This window comes from Tupaia chinensis, unplaced genomic scaffold (genome assembly GCF_000334495.1).
Source record: "Tupaia chinensis unplaced genomic scaffold, TupChi_1.0 Scaffold000309_1, whole genome shotgun sequence".
Classification (NCBI taxonomy): domain Eukaryota; kingdom Metazoa; phylum Chordata; class Mammalia; order Scandentia; family Tupaiidae; genus Tupaia; species Tupaia belangeri.
The window spans coordinates 154060-180113 of record NW_006159800.1 but is presented as its reverse complement, the minus strand read 5'-3'; the positions used below and the strand labels follow the sequence as shown (position 1 = coordinate 180113).

Genomic DNA, 26054 nt, shown 5'->3' with positions numbered 1-26054 from the left:
CCTCTCAGCATTTGGGACATGCACATACATGTGCCCAGTGTGATTTTCAAGTCACTGGGTCCGGGACTCGAACCACAGTTATCGTGTGGAAGTCCAACACCTTAACCACCATGCTATCTACTGGTCCCAAAAATTAGAATTCTTGACTCCCATCCCAGAAGTACTGACTCAAAACTCTGGTGGGTGGATTGAGCAGTTTGTATTTTAATACAGGTGATTCAGTTGTCCACTAAAGCTTGAGAACAGATATTTGAATTGTGATTAGATCTAAGATTTCTATAAGCAAAAGAGTGCCTGTGGGAGAATAGAAGGACCAGATGTCAGCTCAGTCTGGAGATGGTAAGAAGGATTCTGTGAGGAGATGATATCATAACTGAGTTCTGAACAATGAAATGAGCCAGCCATAAGGAGTGACATTGAGAGAACATTCTAGAAGAGGAATGTACACGATACAAACATAGAAAATGACAAACACTTAGATTGGATTGAAGAACAGGTATAAAATAGATGGAATAAGACATTTGACTGGAGAGGTGAACAGGAGCCAGGTAAAAAAGAATGGAAATCCGTATTATCAGAAGGTGTGTTCTAGAAAGTTGGCTTTGTCTACAGTGCATGGATGATGGATCTGAAAGAACTGGAAACAGGACTTGAGACATCTCTAGAGCATAAACAAAAATAGTAACAGAAAGGATTCTGAAAAATCATCAAATCAGGAGATATTTAGAAGGTAAAATAAGAGTACGTGCTTAATTGACTTATGAATTTTGAATTACGGCATAATTCACTGAGGTAAAGATGTTATTTGGAGAAGTAGAGTTGGAGAGAAACATGTTAGTTTTACTTTTAGATATTAAAGTTGCTGTATTTGCCTGGAGTTTTATATGCCTACAAATATACATACATATCCACTTTATATACTAATTATAATATAAATATAGTTAAGGATTATAATCAATAACGATAACATAATATTGATAGTTTGTCAATACTGTTCTAATTTCTTTATATGTATAACCTTATTTAATCTTCATAACAGTATTATGTAGCAAAAAAAATGGATTTAAAAGTTACTCTTCAAAAATCTGTTTTCTCTATGAAGAAAAAAAGTGAGTTTACCTGCCTAAAGTAAGGAGTGACTGAAAACTCAAGCTAAAAATACTTCATCTCATTATAGAATTAGCTTTTCATTGTTACTGAATTTACCATGTTTCTTTTGAACCATACAACCCTGCATTAGCCACTTTTCTGCAGTTTCTCTGAAATAGAATACTAATGCTAATCTATTTATCTGTGACTATGCAAACATTGTTCACCTTTCCTAAAAATGGAAGGACCATCATTCTTTGCTAAACTTGCAACATATGAGCTGTGTTCCACATTGAATCTCTTAAAGAAGAAAGGAGTAAACCGGGAAAACTGCAAGTTCTAAAAGGCTGATGATGGAAATTGAGAGCTAGTGGCATATAAATACTCTTTCTTGTGCTGAGCCAGTGTGTGTATATGTGCAAACTTTCTCTTTTAAAGGGCAGTAATTTGTGCTTATAGATCATCCCTCTCTGAATGAATATGGCAGAACTCCATGAAGCCGAAATATTGCTCACATCTCTTTTTAAAATGGGTTATGCTTTTCATGAGACAAGTCTTCCAATCAGCAAGTTCCTATTCAGTAGGCTTTATGACTCTGATAAAAATTAGTGAAGGACTAATTTCAAAATACCATAACACGTGGACAAGATTTACCTAAAGTTCTCTTTCCCATTATTTTCTTTTTAAAAAATAAATTTTTAATCTAGAATAACTTTATCTTAACAATGAAAACAAACAAACAAACAAAAAATATGGAAAGAGAACACTGAGAGTTCCTATACGCCCTGCTAACAGACTCCCATGCAGACATCCTGTCTCAATTTGGTATATCTTCTACTAATTAGGAACCAAGGTTAATTCATTGTTATTAACTGAAGTTTGCACTTAGAGTTCCCCAGTTTCCACCCAATGCCTTTTCTCTGTTTCAAGATTCTATTCAGGATATCATAATACATTTATTTATCAGGTCTCTTGGCTATGACAGTTTTTCACTTCCCACCATCCTTGTTTGTTTTCAGTTGTTTGTTTGTTTACTTTTATAGGAAATATGTTTATTATTCATCTCAATTCAAAAATATTCATTCTTTCCAAGGGCTGGTCCATTGCTTTTGGTGTCAGTAGAGGTATTAAATACATTAAAATTATGAACAATTTTGTTTAATGGTAACATATAAACTTCTGTATAGTAAGCAAGACAGGAATTCTAATGATAAAAACAAAAGCTCCAGAACTTGCTAGTAAAACAAAGAAAGCATTTCTGGTGATGAGTGTAGAAGCCCAAGGATAAAACTTAACAAAGCACATGCCAGAAAATGGGATCAGGAAATTATAAATCTCCCTTCACTCTGAGTATGCTCCATGATGGTACAAAACAAGTCCTGTGACTGAGTCTTAGAGATCTAGTTGTTTCTGTCCAGAGAAGGTGTCCTTTGTGTATGGAACTCAAGGTACCTAAGTACCCCAAAGTCAGTTGGCTTTCATCTTCTTTCTTTCATCCACAGTCATAACCAGAGGTTTTAAGGAGAAGGCAGATGTAGGAGGTATTTAGCTCTGATTTTTAAGTAACTGTAACACCAGCTCTTCAGCCTCTGCTAAGGACAAGCCTAAATCCAAAGGCTCTAGGCTTTCCCACTTGGCCTTCTTTCTATTATGACTCATTGGTACCACGTCTTCCACTTTGCTCTTATTTCTTTTCCCCGTTCCCTGCTTCATCTTGGTATCACTTATTTTATTTTCCATATCTTCACTAGCTGATTCTTCAGCGCTTCGGTACTTATCTGGATCTGGAAGTGTGCTTGGATCAAATCCACCATCATCACACCAATACAGAAAGGATTCTTCTTCATCTTTGGTCTTTGACTGTCTCTTATTGGCTTCTCTCCTGGCCTCCCTTTCTTTCAATCTTTTTTCCCGATGCTTTGCCTTAATTTTCTTCCAGTATTCTTCTTTGCCAAATTTGTCCTCTTCGTGAAGCCTTTCCTTTGCTTTATTTAAATTGATACCGCCAATGTCATCGTGTTCTTCCATATCATTCATGGTGGATTTTTGCATTCGCTGGTCTCGTGCTGAACCAATTCCCCTTCATCAGCAAATGTTATTTTCTTATTCACTTTAAAATTTCTCTCCATTATTTTTTTTGCTTCTGCAACTTTGGTCACTTTTTTCTTGACACTGATTTAGAAGTTTCTTTCTTCTGTAATGCTTTATTCTCTTTGAGGTCTAACCCAAACACATTGTGCCTCTTAGCCTTAAGGAAATCAGCATCAGGTTCATCATCATCTTCCTTATCTCTGTCCACAAACTTCATAGGAATCTCCTTGTTCTTCTGGGCTCAATAGTATTAGAAACAGATTGAGTATGAAATGCTTTTGTTTTTCCCAATTTTCTCTTCCATTTCCTCCTCACTGTCTTCCTCTTCCTCCTAATCTTCATCACTAACATTAGTCGGTCTGTACTCTGTCCCTTCTAGTTTTTCCCACCTTTCTGACCACCATCCTTGTTTTTGATAATCAAGAAAGTTTTGAGCACTAGTCAAGTGTCTTACAGAATGCCCCTCAATTGAGTTTCATCTTGTCTTTCTCATGACTAGACTGGGTGACAGTTTTAAGGGAGGAGGAACACAGGGTGAAATGTCATTCATATGACATCATATCAAAAGAATATACTGTGTATATGAATTATACCACTGAGGCTAACCTTAGTCACCTGGCTAAGACTGTACTCAGGTTTCTCCAATGTAAAGTTATTCCTTCCTTCCTTTCTTTTGAAGAAAGTCATTATATGCAGATTAAATAATCAAGCAATGTTCCACCTCCCTGAGAGCAAAGCATCTACACAAATCATTTGGAATTCTTCCACACAAGAGATTTATCTTTTTTTTCCTACTTATTTATTGATTCAATATGTGTCATCAGAATGGATTATTAGATATTTACTCTTTATTTAGGGTTATGAAACAAAAACTACTCTTTATTTTATTTTATATTTTATTATTTTATAATTTTTCATTGAGAGAGAAAGAAAAGGAGAAAGGAGAGGAAGGGGGAGAGAGTGAGAGAGGTATTTTTTACAAGATCTCATGATTGTGATCCTCTGTCTCAGTCTCCCAGTTAGCTATGACCACAGGTGTGCCAAAAGGAGCCTGGCCTTTTTCAGTTGGGGCAGGATCCAAACTCAGGCCTACTATGAGAACCCATCTCATACAGTAGCAATCTATGCTTGCATCCGTGCAGCTGGACCTCCATTAATTTTATCACTCAATTTGTTCTAAACTTGGAACAATTGAAATTCCTTCAGCTGACGCCTATGTCGCTATGATGCAAGCCTGTAATAATCATAATTATTTTGAGTGCTTTCTTATTTTCTGACACTACAAGATTTTTCAAACTAAATCTTCATTCTTCCAGCTCCAGTCATAGAATCAACCATTTGTCTCCGGAGCCTTGGTTCCTTTTATTGAAGAATATTAGAAACTAAGATCTGAACACCAAGTGTACTCATCGTTCAACTCCAATAAACATGCCTATCAATATCAGAATTATTAAACCGTAATACTACGGGAAATGATTTTATTAAAGTGCAATGTTTATATGCAGTTCTGTTTGCTTTTAGACTCATAGACTGCACTCATTTCTAGAATTATGTAGGTCAACATCTTTTGCTCTACTCCATTCAGTGTTAACATTTTATACATTTGCAGTACAGTTTTACTGTTTGGTCACATCCTGGAATCCCCTAAGTCATAAATGCTTCCTTTAAAAACTTTGCATGTGGGACCAGCAGTTAGCTGGCTATGTTGCTGGACTCCCATGTAGTTGACCACAGTTCAAGTCCCAGACCCAGTGTCTTAAGCTCATGCTGGGTGCGTGTGCATGCGTACCCAAGATCCTGAGAGGAGAATGGAGGGGAAGGGATTGTGGCATGGCCATCACCCTTGGGGGGTGATTTTTCACTTTCTGTCTCTCTGTCTCTCTCTGCCTTTCTGGCGAGCACATGTGTCCTATAGCAAAAAACCTTTCAATAAAAAGAAAAACTTTGAATGCAACAAGGTCTTCTCTTTTTGCTAAAAAAATTAAGTTTTGACAAATGTAGAATGTCATTTATGTTGATTATTAGAGTACCACACAGAACAATTTTACCACTTGAAATATTTCCCTGTACTCTAACTAATCAATCTTCTTCTCACCATCTTGAACTCTGGGCTATAACTGCAGTTTTGCCTTTCCAACTGTTAGTATTGTTTTTCCTTTTCCAAAATGTCATGTAATTGAAGTCACAGAGGATGTAACTTTTTCATGTTGGCTTTTGATACTTATCATATGCATTTACGATTCTTCTGATGTTATTTTGTGGCTTGATGAGTTATTTTTATTGCTCAAAATATTTCCTTTTATGGACATTTTATTTCATGGATAAACACCATTGAAGAATGTCTCGGTTGTTTTCAATATTTGGCACTTATGAATAAAGATGTCATAAACACTCATGTTCAAGTTTTCCAGAGGACATGTTTTCAAATGCCCAAGGTTTTCCTCAATGAATTTGCCTTAAATCTGTCCCTTCCCTTCTTTCCCTTCAGTCCTCTGCAGAGTCTGCAGGATGGAGTGCTGCCATGGTTTTCCTGCAACCTCTCTGCAGCCAGTGCTTAGTCCCTTATTCTCATTCTCCCAGCAGAACCTCAGTCCCTACAGGACTTCTTCCTTCTCTCTATCAAATCTTTGACAGTCCTTCTCAATGTCTTGTACATCACTATGACTCCTACCAAATCTAGAATAATACTAAAATACTTTTGCTCAGTATTGGTTTGTGTTGGAACAGAGGTTTCCAGTGAGGCTTCTTATAGTCAATCATCCTTGGTCACCAAGTTATATAACTTTCTGACTCCCAGTCTCTCAGCACCTCACAGAGTATCTGCCTTTTACCATGTCTTCTTTTCTTTTTCCAGAATCCTCTATGTCTTATTTCTTCTTTCTCTATCAACCTTTCGTTTTCCCACCCTAACACCAGTTTCTCTCTTCCTCACAGTACTGTTTTACTGGGTTTTTTTCTTGTTTTATTTTGTTTTACTTGCTGGTTTTTAACTGATATGATTTCAAAATCTAGCAGTGCATTTTGATAATTGGATGATCTTGAGTAAAGTACACAATGTATCCAAACTTTATTCTTCCTTGTGGAAAATTGAGATACTACCCATTTTATAGGTATTTGGGAGAATAAAGGACACAAACCTTTTAATAAGTACCTAGAAGAATACTGAGGCAAGCAGGTGGCATAGTAATTAAAGCACTGGACTTCACGTGGCCGACCATGGTTTGAGTCTTGGAGCCAGTGGCTTGAAACACGCTTGGCACATGTGTGTGTGTGTGTGTGTGCCCAAAATCCCAAGAGGAGAATTGGAGAAGAAGAGATTATGGCATGACCATCCTTCTAGGAGGTGGTTCCTCTCTCTCTCTGTCTCTCTTTTTCTGTGTGTGTGTGTGTGTGTGTCTAGCAAGTACACTTACCCTATGGCAAAAATATCTCTCAAAAAAAAAAGGTTATTCATTTGTCTTTCCCCCCCCTTGAATTTAATTTTATCAATATTCTTATCAAATATTTCTTTTACTTATCTTTCTCAGGCAATGCTTAAAAAGAATTAATGACAGTACACGTAGAGTAATAATTTGCTAGAACCTTTAGTTACTTTGCCATGTTGAAAGGGAGAATTCTTTGCATATAAGGCTTTTTGTCATCTTTGAAGGTCTTAGCATGGAAAAGGTTGACAAACTATTAATATTCAACAGATTCATAAAGAACACATACTGCAGGGCAACACAGTAGTAAGTATTTTAAAATAAATTATGTGTTATTGCAGTAGGTGTGAATGACATCTGTTTGACATTTAATGAATACCTACTCTGTGTCAGAAAGCATAAGAGGCTTTCTAACACATTATCTCATTTAATATAACTGTTATAATAGTTTTTAAATAATGATCTATTTAATTTTATTTATCATTATTATTATTTTTTAATTTGCTACAAGGAATGTGCATTCACCAGAGAGAGAGAGAGAGAGACAAATGGATAAAAATATAAAGTTGAACCTTTTCTCAATAGCACACACACAAAAATTAACTCCACAATTAATCATATACCTTAATGTAAAAAATTAAATGGCAAAACTCCAATTTTTTTTTTTTTGGGGGAGAGGTTTTGCTATAGGACACGTGTGCTTGCCAGGAAGACAGAGAGAGACAGAGAGACAGAAAGCAAGAAGTCACCCCCCACCCCCGCCCCGAGGGGGATGGCCACGCCACAATCCCTTCTCCTCCAATCTCCTCTCGGGATCTTGGACATGCATGCACACGTGCCTGGCATGAGTTTAAGCCACCGAGTCTGGGACTCGAACCACAGTCGACTACATGGGAGTCCAGCAGCATAGCTGTTACACTAACTGCTATTCCCAACTTTTTTTCAAATTTTTAAAAAATTTATCCCAAAAGAGAGGAAGAGAGACAGCACTCCCGATAGAACCTGTACATACCGGGCACATACTGTGACCTGATTGGCTGAGAAAGGCTGGCAGACAATCATGGTGTGAACCTGTTTTGAGAGTACCCTTCCTCTCTGATTAATGATAACACTCTTTGGTGGGTAGACAGAGCCACTTACAAGTGTCACTTCTGAAACATCACCCATTAATAATGCTAAATATTTTGTATCTACACCTGCATAAAAATGGAAGAAAACTTAAGGTTAAATAACAGGATCAGAATTTGTTCCAGTTCTGTCTTCACAGTCAAGCCCACTCTACTAGTAGCACTGGGAGGATCACCAGGAGCAGAGGGGTGAGCTTCCCCTTCAGGACTTTCACAGAATTGAAGCCTGCCCTGACCAGTCCTTTCAGCAACACATTCAGTCCTGACTTTTCCACAAACCTAACCATTATCCACATAGCAAGCCCTTTGAAAGCCTCAGTCACATCCCCAGGAGGGTTCGCATTTACTCACAAACTAACCAGATCCCATGTTCTGAGATGCCAGTTCACTATGGACACTGCAGTGTCTACTTAGGTCCGTGAAAAACAGATTCATACTGTGTCTACAACTCAGTATGACTTTTCCTAAGAACTCAGCATAAAATTATACTTTTCACTGTTACTTCCACAAAATACCCAAACGTCATGCACACTTTGCCCATTCAAGAGGTGAATGTGTATAAACAGCAAAGGACATAGGCAGTAGTTGAACCTTTAGGAGGAGCGATGACAATGTCCTGTCCAAGAAAGGCCAGTTCCTTCATACCCATTACTTGGAGTCAACGATGAAAAGAGTGTCATGGACAAGAGCATCTCCTACAAATTTCAGGCCCTGTCTGAGCAATGTAAGCCCCAAGCACATGAGTATCCTGAATGTGATTTCTAAGTCATCCCCGCATTTTTTTAGATTTATTTATTTAGTTCACATTTATTCACTTAGCATCATCACAGCATATAAAATGTGATTTTCCATTCAGAATACACTGTATAGTGGTTTAATCATAAAAGTTATCACGAACAAGTAATTTTCCATTTCTTGTTTCATGTGTGTGTGTGTGTGTGTGTGTGTGTAAATATGTGTATACATATTTCTCAATATTTCTCATCCTCTGCCATTTCCCACCCTCCTCCACACTGTCTCTGGAGTCTAGGGTTGCTTTCCATTCCTTTTTTTTTTCTCCCCCACATTTCATTGATTCACAAAATATCCTAATCTAACTACTTTCAATAGCGATTTCTGCTGATATATACATATCTGTGAACGCATGTCTGATTTCAGGCATTAAACTCTGAGTAGAATGAACAAATAATATCTATATATGTTTCTATAATAAAAAATTATAAAGGAGCACCTAGCTGATGCTATATAGCTTACTGTGGTTATTAAATAGGTATTTCTTTTAATAATTTTTTAATTTCAAGAAAAAGCAGTTTTAGCTTTAATAAATCAAAATAAAATAAATACCAAGAGAGTTTTGCTTAAAACTTAAAGCCAGGAAACAGGTGAGGATTCTGCTGAAATAGTAGGTACATGAACCTATCGGCAGCTTAAGACAAGACAAAAATCCTTAAATCTGGAAAACAAAGCACAGAAGAAAACCAGTAATGTTTTATTCAAAAGTCATAAGATTCCATTTTGCCAGTTCAGTCTCACGTACTTAATCTGTTTTCTGTTATGGTCCGATCTTCCTGTTTAAATTCTGGAAGATAACATCCATCCCCGGACTTGTCCCTACTATTAAGCTGGCCATTTACTTAGTTGTGTTTGAACTCCTATTTTTGTGTGTCGTATTTAGCTTTTCTGAGATATCACTCCCTTCAGAATTTCTTGGAGAGCTGGTCTGCTTTTGGTAAATTCTTTCAGGTTTTATTTATCTGAGAATGTTCTTGCCTTTTCTTCTCATATGAAGGATAATCTTGCCAGGTTCAGTATTTTTGGTTGAAATTGCTTTTCCCTTAACACTTTGAATATATTTCCTCATTATTTCCTTGTTTGCACTGTTTCCAGTGATAGGGCTATCTTGGAGGAGAGGTATTTTCTTGCTTTCTCATATTTCTTGTGCTACTGCGGTGATTTCTGGCCATCTGATGGGTTGTACATTTCCTAATTCTTAAAGTTCTATCTGACCACTCAAAGGCATGCAGGAGGAGGTGATCTGCAATTTCTCTTCCAATTGTTTTTTTACTCTTTGTGTGCCAGATTCAGTGAAATTGAGGAATATTCTTACCCTAGTAGTATTCAAATGTTTGGATATTGTTCACTTAGACCTGTGTAGACACTCAGTGCATGGAGGCTGAGCAGTCAAGGGATGATGTTAAAAGAAAAAAGAAAAGAAAGTAGAATAAGGGAAAAGAAGAAAAAAATTAAAATATAAAAAGAAAAAGACAACAAAAATTTAATATTATAATTTAAAAAATAGAAAATGGAATCTATGTGTCACACATGTGCACTGCATGAAAGCAATATTTCACAGCTTGAGTTCAGTTGCCATCTGAAAAGGGCCTGGGTTTGTGTCTCTCCTAAATGGGAGGAGGGAAAGACACAAATTAGCAAGATCAAGGAGCGTCTTGAGAGCCTAGAGAATACTTTATCTTAAAAAAAATTAAATAAGAAAATAAAAATTCAAAGATATAGGAAGACAGAGAGACAGAGAGAGAGAGGGAGAGAGAGAGAGAATGATACAATGATACAGAGTGACCTACCAATCTAGAAATTAATCTAGAGGGAGAAGTCTCAGCCGAAAATCTTTATTTTTAGTCCCTGAAAGCAATATTTCACTGCTCAAGTTCAGTAGCCATCTCCTGTTTTGTTTGTTTGTTTGTTTTTTGTATGTGTACAAAGTCTTAAACACCCCAAGTTGCTAGAACATCAAAGACTCCAGATAGGTGCTTATACTTTATTTTTAATGTTTCTTCACTTCTTGCGTGAGTGAAAGAGAAACAGAAAGAGAAAGAGAGGCAACATCCCCTACAGGGTCTCGATGCTGCAACTGATTCTTCAACTTCAGTCAGCCCCATAATGTAAGCAAATATGTGTCAGGCGTATTCAGGGAGGTCCCTGGAGTCAAACCAGAGACATAGCCATGTGGGATTGCCTCAAGACCACTGCTTCCTACTGTTGTGCCACTTTCTGGCCCTCATATATTCATGTTTTTAACCAAATGACCTTGATAAAATCCTGAACTAACTACATCTGAGAATAATTTTTCCTGTTACTTACTTTTTTAGATAAATTTGGAATTTATGACTTAGTAATTCCCTAATTTCCAGGCAGAATTTAAAACCCAGAATCCATAAAAGAAAAGACTGATAAATTTGATTATGGAAAAATAAAATAACAGCTAATATACAACTACTATTGCAAGTTGTATGCTATAGCATAGTTTACATGTATAAATTCATTTATCCTTATCAAACTTATGAGGTTTGGTTTTGGTTTTTTGTTGTTTTTTTTTTTTTAACTATACCCCTTTTAAAGATTCAAAAGCTGAGGTACAGACAAGTTAACTAATTTATGTAAGATCACAGTGCTGGTAAAGTAGCAGAGCTACAACACCAACCCAGATGGTCTGGCAGGTAATACCACATTATCTGCCAAATATTTTCTATGGCACAAAATAATACAAACACATTCAACACCAAAGGCAAATTGTGAAATTGTAATCACAACATAATGATAGATAAAAGCTAATTTCCTTAACTGAAAATAACTTAAGTGAATCAATAAGAAAAAATATGAGCAACCCAAGATAAAAAAGTAGTCAAAAGATGTAAACAGGCAGTTTACCATTTTCAGAACAATAACCAATAAGCATATGAAAAGATGTTCTGCAGCAGCTGTCACTAAAGAAATGCAAATTAGGACAATAATGAAATCAGAACTTTTTTCTCCTATCTCCTATTTGAAAAATAAAAATGAAAATATTTAATGATCCCTAGTACTGGAAAGTGTGTGGAGAGATAAGCCCTCTCATAAAAGTTGATGGAAGTCTACTGGGTACAAAATTTCTGGAGGGCAATTTAGCAATGCCTATTAAAATAAAAATGTACATAAACTTTGACCCAGCAATCTTATTCTGGAAATGTATTTTCCCAATGTACCTTTCACAATATTACCAATGTAACATCCAAGAGATGTTCCCTATAGCACTGTGTATAGCAGTAAAAACCTGGAAACTATTAAATGGTGAATCATAGGGACCTGAAATTATGATACATTAATATGATGAAATACCATTAAACTGTTCCAATTTAACCAATATGCAAGTCTCATACATTAATAAGTTTAACAACAACAAAAGAGAACAGTGTGCATACACTGTTTTATACAATTTCTCCCCTGTTAATGAATCTAATAAGCGATTCGCAAATGTATAAAACACGTGGGCCTGGGAGCACTGGAGAGGATGCTGATCTCACGTCTACATCTGTGCCATGTGCAGAGAGGTCCTGCTTCCTTGGCTGCACCTGGAGTCCATTCACCACCGTGTTGACCATTTGTAGGTAGGCATCACGACAGCACTCTTCTCAAGAGGTCCTAGACGTAATCTAAATCAGAGGGGGGTCTTTGTGCCTAGGAGACTCCAGGTACTCTAGCCCACCTTCTGGGCCAAAGGCCGTACACATCAGTCCAGCCAGATTTCAGCTCTGGCGTTTGACCACAGTGTCAGCTCCCAAGCCACCTTGTCAAAGGCAGTCTTTCTGTTTACTTAGTTTCCTCAGTCCTAGTCCGTCTGCACCCCAGCTTTCTCGATTTGTACCTGTTTATGATTAGAGAGCTATGCAGGCCACTCACATGGGCTATATGTTTGAGTTAAGGCAGGCTATGCTGGAAACAAATTCAATATTCCTTACTATAAACTAACTTATTTATCTTTTTAGGTCATTTTCCACCAGAATTGAGTGTGGAGATGGGTGTAGGGGACTTGGCTATTGCTATGATTTGAATATGTACCCCCAAAATTCAAGCATTAAAATCTAGTGAGCCATTTTAATGGAGTTGAGAGAGTGGAGACTTAACCTGATTACAGTGTTTAAACATCAGGCTTTGGAAAGTGATTAGGCATCAGGGTAAGGACCTCAGGTTTGGCTACTCATGGGATTTTAAGGAGACAGGGACATGAACAGAAACACATGCATGCTCTGCTCTTGCCCTGGCCATGTGCTGCCTCTGTGCTGCCTCTATGCCACCTTAGGCTTCTTCTAACAAGAAGACTCTCTCCACATGCAGCCTCTTGACCCTCAGGCTTGTAAGCATTGTGCTACGGGCAAATGTCACTCCTCTATGACCCTTAGCTTCTTTTCTGTCAAAGATGGCCACGAAATTAACCTCACAGGCTTGTGAGAATAAAATTAACATATATAAATTTTACAAAGTACAAACATGCGGTAAACTTTATATAATAATTAACTATGGTAATAATTGGTATTAAGTAATCAATAAATTTAAAATTACTATGTTGGGCTCCCAAGATAAGCAGAAGCACTCTGGGAGAGATGATTTCATTCTGCAAAGTAATAGCTGTTCTATCCCTGCAAAGCACTTTTCTTGAGTTAGGGTAGCAGAAGTCAGATTCTCAGGGATCATTATAGGAAGGACTCAGGTCTCTGCAATGAAATGTGCAAATGTTGAAGAGTTATTTGAACTTCATGGTGACATGGTATCCAGGGCCCACTAGGGTTGGATGGCCTCTATTTCACCGCTCACATCTTGTGGCAGGGAGCACGACTGCAACTGAAAATGCTCAGGCATTCAGAGAAAGTGGGCTGCCTTTTCCCTACTTCCTGCACAAATCCTTACCAAGGTTGTTTTTATGACAACCCCCTAAATATTTTGTATCAGAGCAAGGGTTTCAAGGACTGAAGAAAGATGATATTGCAGAGGGTGGTTTTGAAGGTGGTTTTCAAAGACATTTCATTTTGAACTGAGATTTCTGATCTTATCTTGACAAGAAAATGGGACACAAAGATTAATTATAACACGTATGCAAGTAAACATATTAATTAGATGGCTAGATGTAGCACTGTCATGTTTATTATTATATTTTCTTTTATGTTCATGTCAGTCTTTGTGACCGTACAAAACGTAAAACACAAATAATGAGACTAACCTAGAAAAATATTCATTCAGTAAGGGGTGATGGCCGTATTTGCTGGAATGCAACGATCCACTGGATGATTTGGTGTTGATGTAAGAAGACTGTCTACACTTAGTCTTGGGCAGTGACACTCTGTGGGAAGGCTATGCTTGGCTGTAATCTGATATTTGCTTCATTCTGGCTTCTCAGATCTTTCTCAACACTAAGTTTTCCTTCATCTGCCTTTAGCTTGTGCCATCAGGAGCCTCTCACTGTCATACTGATGGATGAATTTTCCCCTATGTCTCTGAATTTCCATGATCATGATAGTGTTACTTTTATTATTATGTATTTTCTTAAATAAAGGGTTTTCTTCATCTGATCTTCCTTTCAGCTACTCCTTCTCAAGTTTCATAAAGACATAAACACAAAAGTTCAAATACATTTTAATTTTCCATTGCCTCTTCGAATTTAAGAGGCACCATCTGTACTTTTACTCTCATGACTCTAATGGCCAATTTTTGCTACTCTGGAATTTTTTTTTTTTTTTGAATCGATCAACAAGAATTAAAGGAATTACTCCTGGAGCTCAGGAAAACTTCAGACATGATGGAGCTGGAAAGAATTTATTACAAAGTTTTAAAATCTTTTGTTTCCATAGAATGATAATAGTCCAAGTGACAACTTGAATACAACAAAATAAGATGACAAAAACAAGCATTCAGTCAAGTCATTCTTACTCTCAATCCTTTTGTCTAAACGTTGCCAAGCAGACCCTTGACACAAATGAGCCATTGACTTAAACATACTTTTGCTGACTTCATAGAAGAAAGAATAGGGAGAAGCCTGGTTGCTTTGAAATTTATCCAGAAATTTAGCTGATGAGTATCAACAGTGAAACAAATGTAAGTATGTAGAATGTGCTTTACAGTATTTAGCATGAACAGCTGCCTGACCGTAAACGTGAAGATAAAAATATGTATTTTTTAAGCAGTGGAAGCACCTAAAAAATTTCAGTAGTTTTTTTGGTGGCTTTTGTTGTTTAACAGATATTCGAGATGTTGAAAACTTAAAAAAAAAAAAAGCAATCTGCAAACTATTCAATCATAAGCTTAGCTCACTGAAAGGAAATATCACGAACCATCATAATTATCTCCTTTCTGCTCATTTTTTTTTTATTTGCTGGAACTTTTTTTAATGGGTGATTTTGATATGGGGATGGAAAATAATTTAAATGATAATGTGTTCTGCAAAAGTGCCTCTTTACCTCAGCTGCATCTATGAAAGACTCCTCATCCAGTGTTACACTCCCAACACCCATTTATGTCCTGCCGTTCCACTAGGACGTTTCCAAATAGCATTGCTGACAGACTTATCAGCAAGGTTTTGGTGATACCTTGATAAAGGTAACAGAATTCTTAGATTACATTCCCAACTTCAACATTAAGTTTGAATCTATCATTGTATAGCTGGAAAGAATGTTATGAATCTAAGAGAAGCCTTTTATTTCATATTTTAATAAAAAGGTATAGAAATTTCTAGTGACTTGCTCAAGGTCACACAGACTCTCAAAGGAGAATGTGCTAAAATCTAGTTGTAACACCTAACCTTGCCCCCACCTCTGAACAAGAGGAAAGATTATAGCTTCTTGTGTCCCCAAATCTGTCACCATGTTCCTGTATGGAAAATATAACTTTAGATATTTGGTAAATAAAAGTTTTTATCTCTTGTAAAAAGCCAGATCAAACATGGAATGTAAGGCATACTGTTAATGAGATTTGGTGTTAGGGATAATTTCTTCAGCTAGGTAAAGTTCTTGGAGTTCTGAGTATAAATAAGGGACCTTACATGTTGGTAACAGGAGAGGCAAATGGGATTTCATTTGCAAATTGTATGTACAAAAGGTGACAGAGAAAGATTCACAAAATAAAAAAGCAATAAAATGCCTGATTACCATAATACTCCCCATGCCAAGGGCAAACTCCCACTCCATTCCTGGCTAAATTTTTAGTTTTGTCAATGAGAACATTTTCACTGTGCAAGCATATCCCAGTACTTTGGCAAGTGATTAAAGAAACATATTTCTTTTTACAGAAATTTCCTAAGCATCAGCATTGAAGAATCCATCCCAAACTGTCAAATCTCTTTCTACTTGGTACAAAAATATGATTCATATCACATTACATAAAGTGTATTGTAATATAAATGGATCAGTGTTTTCAATATGGCTTTTTTGAGCTATGAGAGGAACTGGAGAAGCCGTTTCCATTGAGTTTGAAATGTGTTTTCTATAAAGAAAGGTGAAAGAAAACAATTTAATCTTCTGAAGAAAAAACATAAACATGTTTTTATTATACATTATGAGCTGGATATTTTAAATTATAGAAACAGGTTTATATATACCTCTCTATCAATCATATTCCAAGGGAAAATGTAGGAGGAAGGAGAGAGACAAAGGCGTCGCACTGGAAGTAGAACCACCGAGTGAGGAGGCATTGCTTCCAGCATTTGGAGTCCAATTCCCTTACCTGGAGTTCCAACTGGCCTCCACTGCTTCTTCATGAAAGAATTCATAAGTGAAAAGTGGCCAATAGGGTAAATGTGGAACACCTTGAGGACAAATGAGATTGTGAAAGAAATATATATTCTGTCCTTTGGCAAAGCATCAGAAATAACCATTTCCAATGATTTAAAACAGGGTGGAAGAGGGACAATAATGGTGAGTATTGTAAAAAGAAGAATGTTGAAGCAAACTAAAATACATATCTATCCCTTCTCCCATATTTCAAGGTAACGATGCATATTCACCCACTTTCACCTGCTGTAATGCTGTTATCCTTGCAGAGATCCATTATGGCTGCCATTGGGAAGTATCCCTTTCCTTCCTCAATCATCTTCAGCACTTAGCTAGATTCCCTAACTCTGATATTTTATTTCCAATAGGAAATTATTTTTATGTTTAAGCAACCACCAATAGTTCTCTCATCATAGCATTTTTCTATCATTTAACCAACCAATTATTCATTGATAGCATAATTATATTTAACATGATTTAACTATAAAATAATTTTATAAAAAATAGTTATCATAAATTTCAAAGTAATACCAAATGTAGAGGATTATTTGCATTAATAAAGTTTTAAACAAATATTCAAAAACAAAGAAAAAGGCACATAATTATAGTAACAATAAGAGTAAAAGAAGTACATTGATAATTAAGGGAATATGGAGCTGCAATGTGGAGGTAGAAACTGAATCTAAGTCTGGAGAGTGGAGGAGATTTTAAAAGTAACTGGCATTGCAGCTGAGGGATGAAATAATATTGTCTGTGCAGCAGTGAAGAAATTATTTCATACCTAGAAAATTACAGGCACACAGAAACCCAACTGAACAGCAGGTTAGAAAATGTCAGTTCTCTAGTAAGACTGGAAGGCCATATTGTGTGTGAAGCTGACCAGGACAGAGAAGCAACCCTGAGGCTGAAAGCCATGGGAGTTTTTGGTGTTTTAATGAGTTTGAGCTCAGTGTGAGGTGCGAGTGTGTGAAGTACGGTGATGGGTGCAGATTGGTGGACATCTAGTTTTCGAACACTGAGTGGTCTTGACGAACGAGGAAAAGATCTCTCCCTTTCATTCCATTGTTTTTTACTGATTTTTCTAAAGACATTAACCTCTGCTCCTTTCTGACCCTATTTTCTTCCAGGTTACCTTGTGCTTACCACACTGAAACCACACATTCTTGTTCTCTTTTCTAATTTGAAATCTCCTCTCCTCCCTCAGGATGTGTCCTTGCTGTTCCCTCAGCCTTCTTTGAACTTCCCTGGCACTTGGATTATTGACCTCTTCTCACCACTCAGTTTCAGCTCCATGTCACCTTTCCACAGACACACTCTTGTACCCCACTTACCTATCTCTCATCCCTATATAGGACAAGGTAAGTACTTTCATACAACACTGCTTAAGTCCACTCCTCAGTGTGTACAATTATCAACTTACTGATTTGTGAACTTGTCTATTTTCAGTCTTTCCTATCTTTTAAAGATTCCCTATGGGCGTGGATTTTCAGTCTAATTCACTATTGCATAACCACAGTGTGGTACAGTGTTGTCCCTAATGACCATAGCCTGGATAAATGAATGAAGTACAGTCAGTCAGCTTCAGTGCTCTCAAACCATCTCTGGTCACTAACCAGAGAATTCAGACCTAAGGAGTTTCCCCTCTCCATAAGAACCAAGTAGATTAAAAAATAATAATAATAAATTGGTAACTGTCCTTAGGGCGTTTATTAATAATGTTGTAAATCCAGAATTTTAAGAAGTAGAGCTTTATCAAAAGGGACAGAAATGCCAGTATGATACTTTCATCCAAAGAGAAAATAAGTATAGTCACTGCTGGAGCCAGTGAAAGTGTATCTTAGGCAGTGGAAGATTAGGAACAAGAACTGCACTTTGACCCTCTCCACTGCCCAATGACTTTTTTCAGGAACTTGACATAGACATCAATGAAGTCCACACAGATGCTTTGATGAAAGGCAGGTAGCCCTTGGAAAATGATCGGTTATGACTTATCACTAACAGCTTCAGGCTAATCCACTGACCAGCACTTCTCTTTTAGGGTACATAGAAACAGTACAGCATACATAAAAAGGAAACGGAAGGTGGCAGTAAGAACATAGCTGTCCTATGAGGTCTCACTGGTCACTGGAGGACAGAGCCTCTGGGATCAGGGAGACCATACCTTATGAGAGGGTGAAAGCAAACACTTGGCCCTGGTAGCCTTTTTTACCTTTGCTGAGAGGTAACAGGAGAGCCAAGAACACATCATCCTTGAGTCCATACTCTTCCCAGTAGTTTATTTTGAATAAATGTCATGCTATTAGTCTGGAGGAGAAGACCAGAATTGCTTGTGCAAGGTAAAAGTGCACAGTAGATTCTGTTGAGTCATAAATGAATAAGAAAGGAGCCTACTCAGGGGATATCAATATCTATATCTATATATGTACATATAAATGAAATGAAAAATAAAAAAAATAATTTGCAATGAGCATGAATAAGTCTTCTTAGTGGTGTATATAGTTACTTACCTCAGAAGCTACATTCAGTCTGACTAAATCAGGACACACTCCCAGCATGATAAAAATAGGTCTCTGTTATATGGACTGTGATTCTCCCAATGTTAACTCCATTTCATTTTCTGTTCATTCTGTATGATGTTCATAATTGCCAATTTCTATTTATGGATAGTGAGTTGACCTGGACTCAGCTCTGTGTGCTTCCCTTACTCATCTCACAACTCATTGCCACATTACAAGTGCCTTCCATCTTGAGGCCTTTCCTTATTCCCGACACTCAGTGTAATTTTCTACCCTACACCTTCATGCATATTTGCCCCTTCTATACATATTTAGTATTCTCAGATGGAATTGTAATGAGTTGGGAGGTGGGAAAGAAACTTGGAATCAGATAACTACACATTCAAATTCTACTTTGTCATTAATTGGTGCAAAGTTGGATGATTTTCTCATATTCTTCAGCTCCTAATCTAGAGAATGTGAATATACCCTGCTACCTCACATTGTTATTTTGAGAGTTAAGAGATAATAAATCTCACATGCATGGAGTGCATAATAAATGTCACCTATATTTAGCATCATTAATAATACCAAAACTCATGGTTGTTCTACTCTCATTACCAGAGTAACAATATTTGAAGTCTGACATTGCATTCCTCTACAGAGCTGATGTTCATGCCAGCTAGCACCTAAGAGCCAGGCAACAGGAGGAATATTTATTTATATTAAAGCCAGGGTAGTTCCAGAAGATTCTCAGAGAGGTCTCCTCCTTGCTGATGTGACTGGGTATATGGCAGGATTATAGCCCATGTGAAAGGGCTAAAACAGTCCAGAACATAAGCAACACTGAAGACAGCTTATACTTGAGGACAAAAGCAAATTGTAGCCAAGGTGTAAAGTTAAGAGGCAGGATTATAAGAGCAAAACCCTGTTTTCAGAATCAAGCAGTGAAAGGGAGGTCAAGGCCCAGAGAGTGTGCTGAGGATATTTGAGACAAGGGTTCACAAAGAAGCTGTGAGGAGAAACGGTCATGCCAAATATTTCCTAGTTGCCCTTTATATCCATTTCTTCCCTTCCAACCTCTCTTTCTGCCTGAGAAGGCAGATTGATAGGACCATCTCAAGTCATTCCTAAGGGTATAGCACCAGGATCCCAAAAGCAGAACAAAGGAGAAAGGTAAATGAGGTCAGGACATTTATTCTATTGACTTCCACCTTTCGAGGTTGTTTTGTCTGACAAGTACCCAATATCATGGCTTCTACCAAGGCAGTCTGATCTATTCAACTACCCTTCGAGGTCCCAGTAATTGTTCCCTCTGCTGTTTCTAGCTGTGGGTCACCGCACTATTTTTTATAGTTCTTCCACATTCTGTTCACTTCTGCATGTTGCTGCTTCATAGCTAAGCCTCTCTAATAATCCTGACTTGAGAGCCCCACTGTTTTTGGCTTGGCCTCTAATAGAGATGAGGTAACGAGGTTCAAGGAGTGGCTTGTGAATAGAGGACCTGGGGCTGAGACTCCCTCCTGCAGGGGAGGCAGCAAAGGAGTGAGCCAGCAGCTTAGAAGCAAAGAATCAATAGGTCGAATCAATGATCATGAATCCCAAAGGAGACATCACTCAGACCACAGACAGAAATCTCACTTGCATATATCCTTATGAGAAACTGGACTATTTAAAATGCTAGCCATATGCCATAGGCTGATCCAAGATTTTAATATTTATCTCTTTATTTATATTTCACAAATATCCTATGGGGAGCTTTTATTCTTCTCATTCTACAATTCTAGAGGCCAGAGAACAGGATTTAGTCTCCAAAGCCCCCCAGGAACCCATTACAGAGTAAAGCATGGAAAATGTTCAGTGAATACTTGCAAATGGGAAGTATACCTCGATGACTAGGGACCATGCCCTTCTTTCTATTAACTGTTTCTCCAGTTTTTCCTCTTGGCAGCCCACAATTCCCATCCTGAAGATTTAGCCATTTAGGAAACTTCCCTGAGCAGTAGTTGAGCTCTGGTTTGTTAAAGAGGTGGCATAGATTTAAGAGGCTAGGCTTTATTGGATAAACTAGATAACTTTTCTAAACTTTGATGTTTTTATCGGGCAAATATATAGAAACAAAAAATACATCTAGCATGTTCCTACAGGAGGGCAGGTGTGAGCCTCAAGTAAAAACAAAGATTGGGAGGTGTTACAAAGTAGACAAATAACCAGTGGGGGTCACGGGCAATGAGTCTTAGGCAGCACTGAGGTGTGAACTCTATAGAAGGCATCCCTAATGGGACTTGTCCTTGCCTCACTGTGAGCAAGTCCACGGATCCTTGGCATTTCTAGTCCATGGAGCACTTCTAATCCAGGATTGATATAGGGCAAAGCTGGTGCTAGGAATAAAACTGCGGAAAGTCTGACCATTCTCTGTTCATTTTTGTTTCAAATTACCAGAAAAGTCTTAGGAGATGGTACGAAAAATAAATCGATCTTGGAGTCACACAAACCCTTGTCTTAAGCTCCTACCAACTGTATAACCCTGGGTAATCCACCTCCCTCTGTGAAGATCAGATGCAAATAAAAGGTAGAAAGCAGATCTACCTTACCAGGTAGATTGAATATGTAGAAAAGATGTCTAAAAGCCCCTAGTAGGGCTGGCTCTGTGGCTTAGAGGTTAAGGGAGCTAGATCCCACATGGTCAATCAGTACAAATTCCATCCCAGTGGCTTGAAAAACAGTCCAGACTGGTTTTGTGTGTCCAAAATTGGTGAGTGCACACACCCACTGGCAATTAAAAATTAAAAGGTCTCTAGTGTTATCTAACACAATGTTGGCTGCTGATTGCTTATGGGAAAATTTTCCTGAGAAATTTTATGTCTCTAAGTAGCTCGATCTTGAAAAACTTCCACAAGATTACCTCGTGGGGGGCAGGGGTGAGGGGGGAATGTGAGGCATCTATCTTTTGTGTTCTCTTCATGTAAGAGTGTTGGTTAAAAGTGGCAAATATTTTAAAGATCGCTGTCCTTCAGGTTTGATAGGGAGGCAGAGCCATGCTTGGATTCCATTTACTTTAAGAATAGTTTCCCCTCACAGTGATGAATCCTCAGGAGACCAATGTCTTGAGCAGTGAAAACTTTATGTTGATTTGAAATGTATTATAGTAGTGGGAGCCAGAGAGAGTAGAAAGGCAGGATTGGAAGTAAACACTCATTCCAGAATATACAGAATCCAAACAGGAACACATGGTCAGGATAATGGAATCAAAGTTAACTTTGCCACATACTTTCTGAACAGCAAGAAGATATAATTTCCAAAGCCCAACTTGGCAAGTTGAAAGCTGCTTTAACAGACTCTCCTCATGGAAGGCCATCCACACTATCCAGCCTCCCATGCCATCCATTCATTCCTATCTGACAGGATGGCATTTAATACAAAATAAGAAGGATGAAGGTCACAGGAATTTGTACAATTTGTTATCGGTGTCATGACATATTAGTTTAGTCAGTGCTTGACTAAAATTTGCTTAGCACAATGGTGTCTCTAAGCAAAGGGTTATAATTACCGAGTGTCATTTCAAATATAAACTCCTACTGAAGGTGTTGGACTAGCCACAGATCACCTCAACCTTTATTAAAGGAGACGACTGCTCAGGAAACATGTCCTTTTTCTTTGCCATAAAATACACACTCTGAATTTTCTCATATTTTGAGTGAAAAATTTTAATTACTATTTTTTAAAGGAAATGCATTATTTTACTCCCTTCCTTTCTCCTTCTCTCTCTCCCATTCTTCCTCTATCCATTTCTTCTTTTCTCTCTTTCTTTTTTCTTTTGAGTATTCAATTTTTTTTATTATCATCATAATCTTCTTTATATTACATTGGATGACATATAGCTTTACAGTGTATTACATTGCTTTTTCAAAAGGGTCTTTCTTTCTTCTTTAAGTTGCAAACTTTAAGAAGCAGTTACTGGGACCAGCAGATGGCATAATGGCTATGTCGCTGGACTTCCATGTAGTCGATCGTGGTTCAAGTCCCGGACCCAGTGGCTTATATTCATGCCAGGAGTCAGCAGTTAGCATAATGCTACGTCACTGGACTCCCATGTAGTAGACTGCGGTTCGAGCACAGGACCTTGTGGCTTAAATTCACACCGGGCGCATGTGCATGCGTGCCCAAGATCCCAAGAGGAGAAAGGAGAAGAAGGGATTGCGGCATGGCCATACCCCCTGGGGGGGTGATTTCTCGTTTTCTGTCCCTCTGTCTCTCTCTGTCTTTCTGGCGAGCGCACACGCCCTATAGCAAAAACCTCTCCAGAAAATAAAAGCAATTGCTTAGATATCTGGGGGGTGAACTCAAAAGACTTCATCTTCTCTATAATCTCCAGGCAAACCACTCAAGCTGTGTCCACAGTTGCACAAGAGTAGACTGTGGCTGGAAACAAAACCTGTGCTGAAAATAGAACACATGCCAAGAGGGGTGGATTTGAGAGAGAAGTTGCCTAGAGAAAACAAAGAGTCTCCAAAGATACAGGGAATTTACAAATAGACATAAAGTTTGAATAGCCACAGTAGTTCTGGAAAAGAAGGGTGAGATTTTGTTTAACCTTCTCCAGTGAGTCATTGCTGTCACTCATTTTCCATAAGCATGCTGAGGACAGAAAACAATGCCTCTTTTCAACATATAATGCATCAGTTCAAAAATACCTCCATGATGATTTTTTGTTTTCAAATTTGCCAGAGAGTGTATGCCCTTGCCAGAAAATGACATAGAGGGGGAAAGCAAGAAATCATTTCATAGGCAACGGTGATGCCACAATGCCTTCTCCTTCATTTCTCCATCCTGTTGGGAATTGGGGCATGCACCCATATTTTTCAAACGACAGGGCTGGGATTTAACAACAATTGGCCATGTGGGACAGCTCCCTTAGTCACCAGGCCATGGAGCAGGCCACAAAACACTTCCAACTGATGAGCAAGAATGTACATTTCCCTTAGAATAGTGGCAATTAGGTGCAGAGCACCAAGGTAGCCTGGGCTTTTGTCTAATTGAGGAACTGACCAGGATACCCTCAATGAAGAGTCACAGATTGAGCTGGGGCCATGATGGGATGTCAGTGTCACTAGGTATAAGCAGCAGGGAGGCATAAGGAGGTCTCCTTCATGCCCCATGTGGCATCCTGGATGTGGGCCCCCAGCTACAGTTTGCCAAGCCCAGTCTGTCACAGTCGCCCAACATCTCAAGACCAAACTTGCTAGTTGACTACTCTCCATGAGAGAACAGTAATCATTTTCTGTAAAAGACCAGATGGCAAGTGTTTTAGGCTTTGCAGGCTGAACAGTCTCTGTTGCAACTACTACATTCCGCATTTTAATGTCAAAGCAGTCACAGGTAATACAAACACATGAACAGAGCTCCATCCTGGGGGACAGGATCCATCCCAATGAAACCCAGCAGTCACTGAATTATGGCTATCATATACAAGAATACACACTTTTTTCTTTTCATGTTTTTCGACCACTTAAAGATGTAAAAGCTATTCTTAGCTTGAAGGCCATGCAGCCCCATGTGGCATCCTGGATGTGGGCCCCCAGCTACAGTTTGCCAAGCCCAGTTCTGTATCCATCACAATCTCATCTCGTTAAAAATCTCCGTAGTGGGCCATGCAGCAACAACTACACTCATTACCGAGGCCTCCCAACGGGTGGCCCCCTGTGAAGCATTTCATCTGTGTGGTTCCTACTCACACTTGGTGGCCACATTCCCTCAGAGGCCTGTCACCCCTGAAGATAGGAGAGAGGGCAATCTAATTCATCTTTCTATATTCTGTGTGTGGCACTTTACTCACTTTTTAAATGTGTTTACAATAAATAGTGAATGGATGAATTTATGTTTTAGTCTGTTTTAGGAGTGCCTTGTCACTCAGCCACGGCACAGCAGGGAAGTCTCTTCAAACTTGATTCCATCTGCCATTATCACTTTTATAACACAATCAAATGGAGAAAACCAGGAGGCAGTGCCCAGCTAGTTTTCCAAATGTTCTTACCAGATTCAACGTTTGCCTTTCAAACTCTCCTATTTGCCAACAGAAAGTTCTGCTCATTTTGATTACTGTAGCTTATTGATGAAATTTTTCTTGCCTAAAATGCATCTTCATTTTTCTTTTACTACCTGAACACATCCCCATTCAGTAACGCTCCCTCTTTCCTATAAGTTCTGCGAATTCATTGACTTCTGACTGTCAATACTTTATTCCATAATCTGGCACAAGACACATTATAAAATGTTTGAGGAACAGTTTTTGAATAAATTATCGAATAAATTTTAAAATGACTAATTTGTACACCTGCTTATATTCCTGGCATATAGCACAGCACCCTGCCCAAAATAAGTAGAGTAAGGATTATTAATGTTTTTTTTAATACATTCAATTACATTATTTAGCTTACAAAGTGAACATTTCAATATGTGGACATTTCTCCCCAGTCCAGTTGATCAAAATATCTTCAACTGATAAAACCACACCTCCTGATCCTGTCAATGTTCTGCCTCCATATCCCTTCTCCAAAATGTTAATATTAGATTTGAAAATAATTTATCAAGTATATATGTGTGTATGTGTGTTAAGTTTCTTTCTTTTTTTCTTTCCTTCTTTTTTCTTTCGTAAGTCAGAGAGTCAGAGAGAAAGAAAGAATGAGAAAGAACAAAAGAACACCCACCCCTGCAGGTTCCCAGTGCCACAATCCATCCCCAGCTTCAGCCAGTCCAAGTCATGAGCACATACATGCCTGTGGTTACCCGACACGAACTAGCAGCCTTCCCATGTGGGTGGGCTCGCTTCACAGAGTGCTGGGCTTTATCACTGGGTCACTGTCTGACCGTTTATTAACAGTATATTGAACATAGATACTTGGCCTTATTTTTCTTCAGAATATATGATATACACCACACCCTAAGAAAACTTGCTCCAAGTAAACAAATTACAGGACAATTAATGAAAAATTTGAATGACTACATGAATGACACAATGGAATAGAAACCTCTGGATTATACATCAAACTTTTTAGGAAAACATTCCCTTAGTTTTTAAAAATTACCAAATACTTTCAATTTGTTTCCATTTTCTCCTCATACAAATGCTGAAACCGATTTGTTTTGTATTACCACTTAGAGAAAGAAAGGGGAACTGGTTGCCAGAGTGTTTGTCTGACTTTACTCTTGTCTATTTTCCATTATTTTTCCCCATTCTGTATGCAGAGGAAGCCTCCAGCCTCTTTGGGGAGCCTTGAGTGCTGCCCATGGCATCATCCA

General features: G+C 38.1%; 1 long non-coding RNA gene across 1 annotated transcript; it reads left to right on the top strand.

The window, feature by feature from the left end:
- Positions 1–594: 594 nt before the first annotated feature.
- On the top strand, positions 595–26054 carry LOC102484469 (uncharacterized). Its single transcript, XR_334897.1, has 3 exons — positions 595–730; positions 17465–17618; positions 26001–26054. It is a non-coding gene; the product is annotated as an uncharacterized LOC102484469 (long non-coding RNA).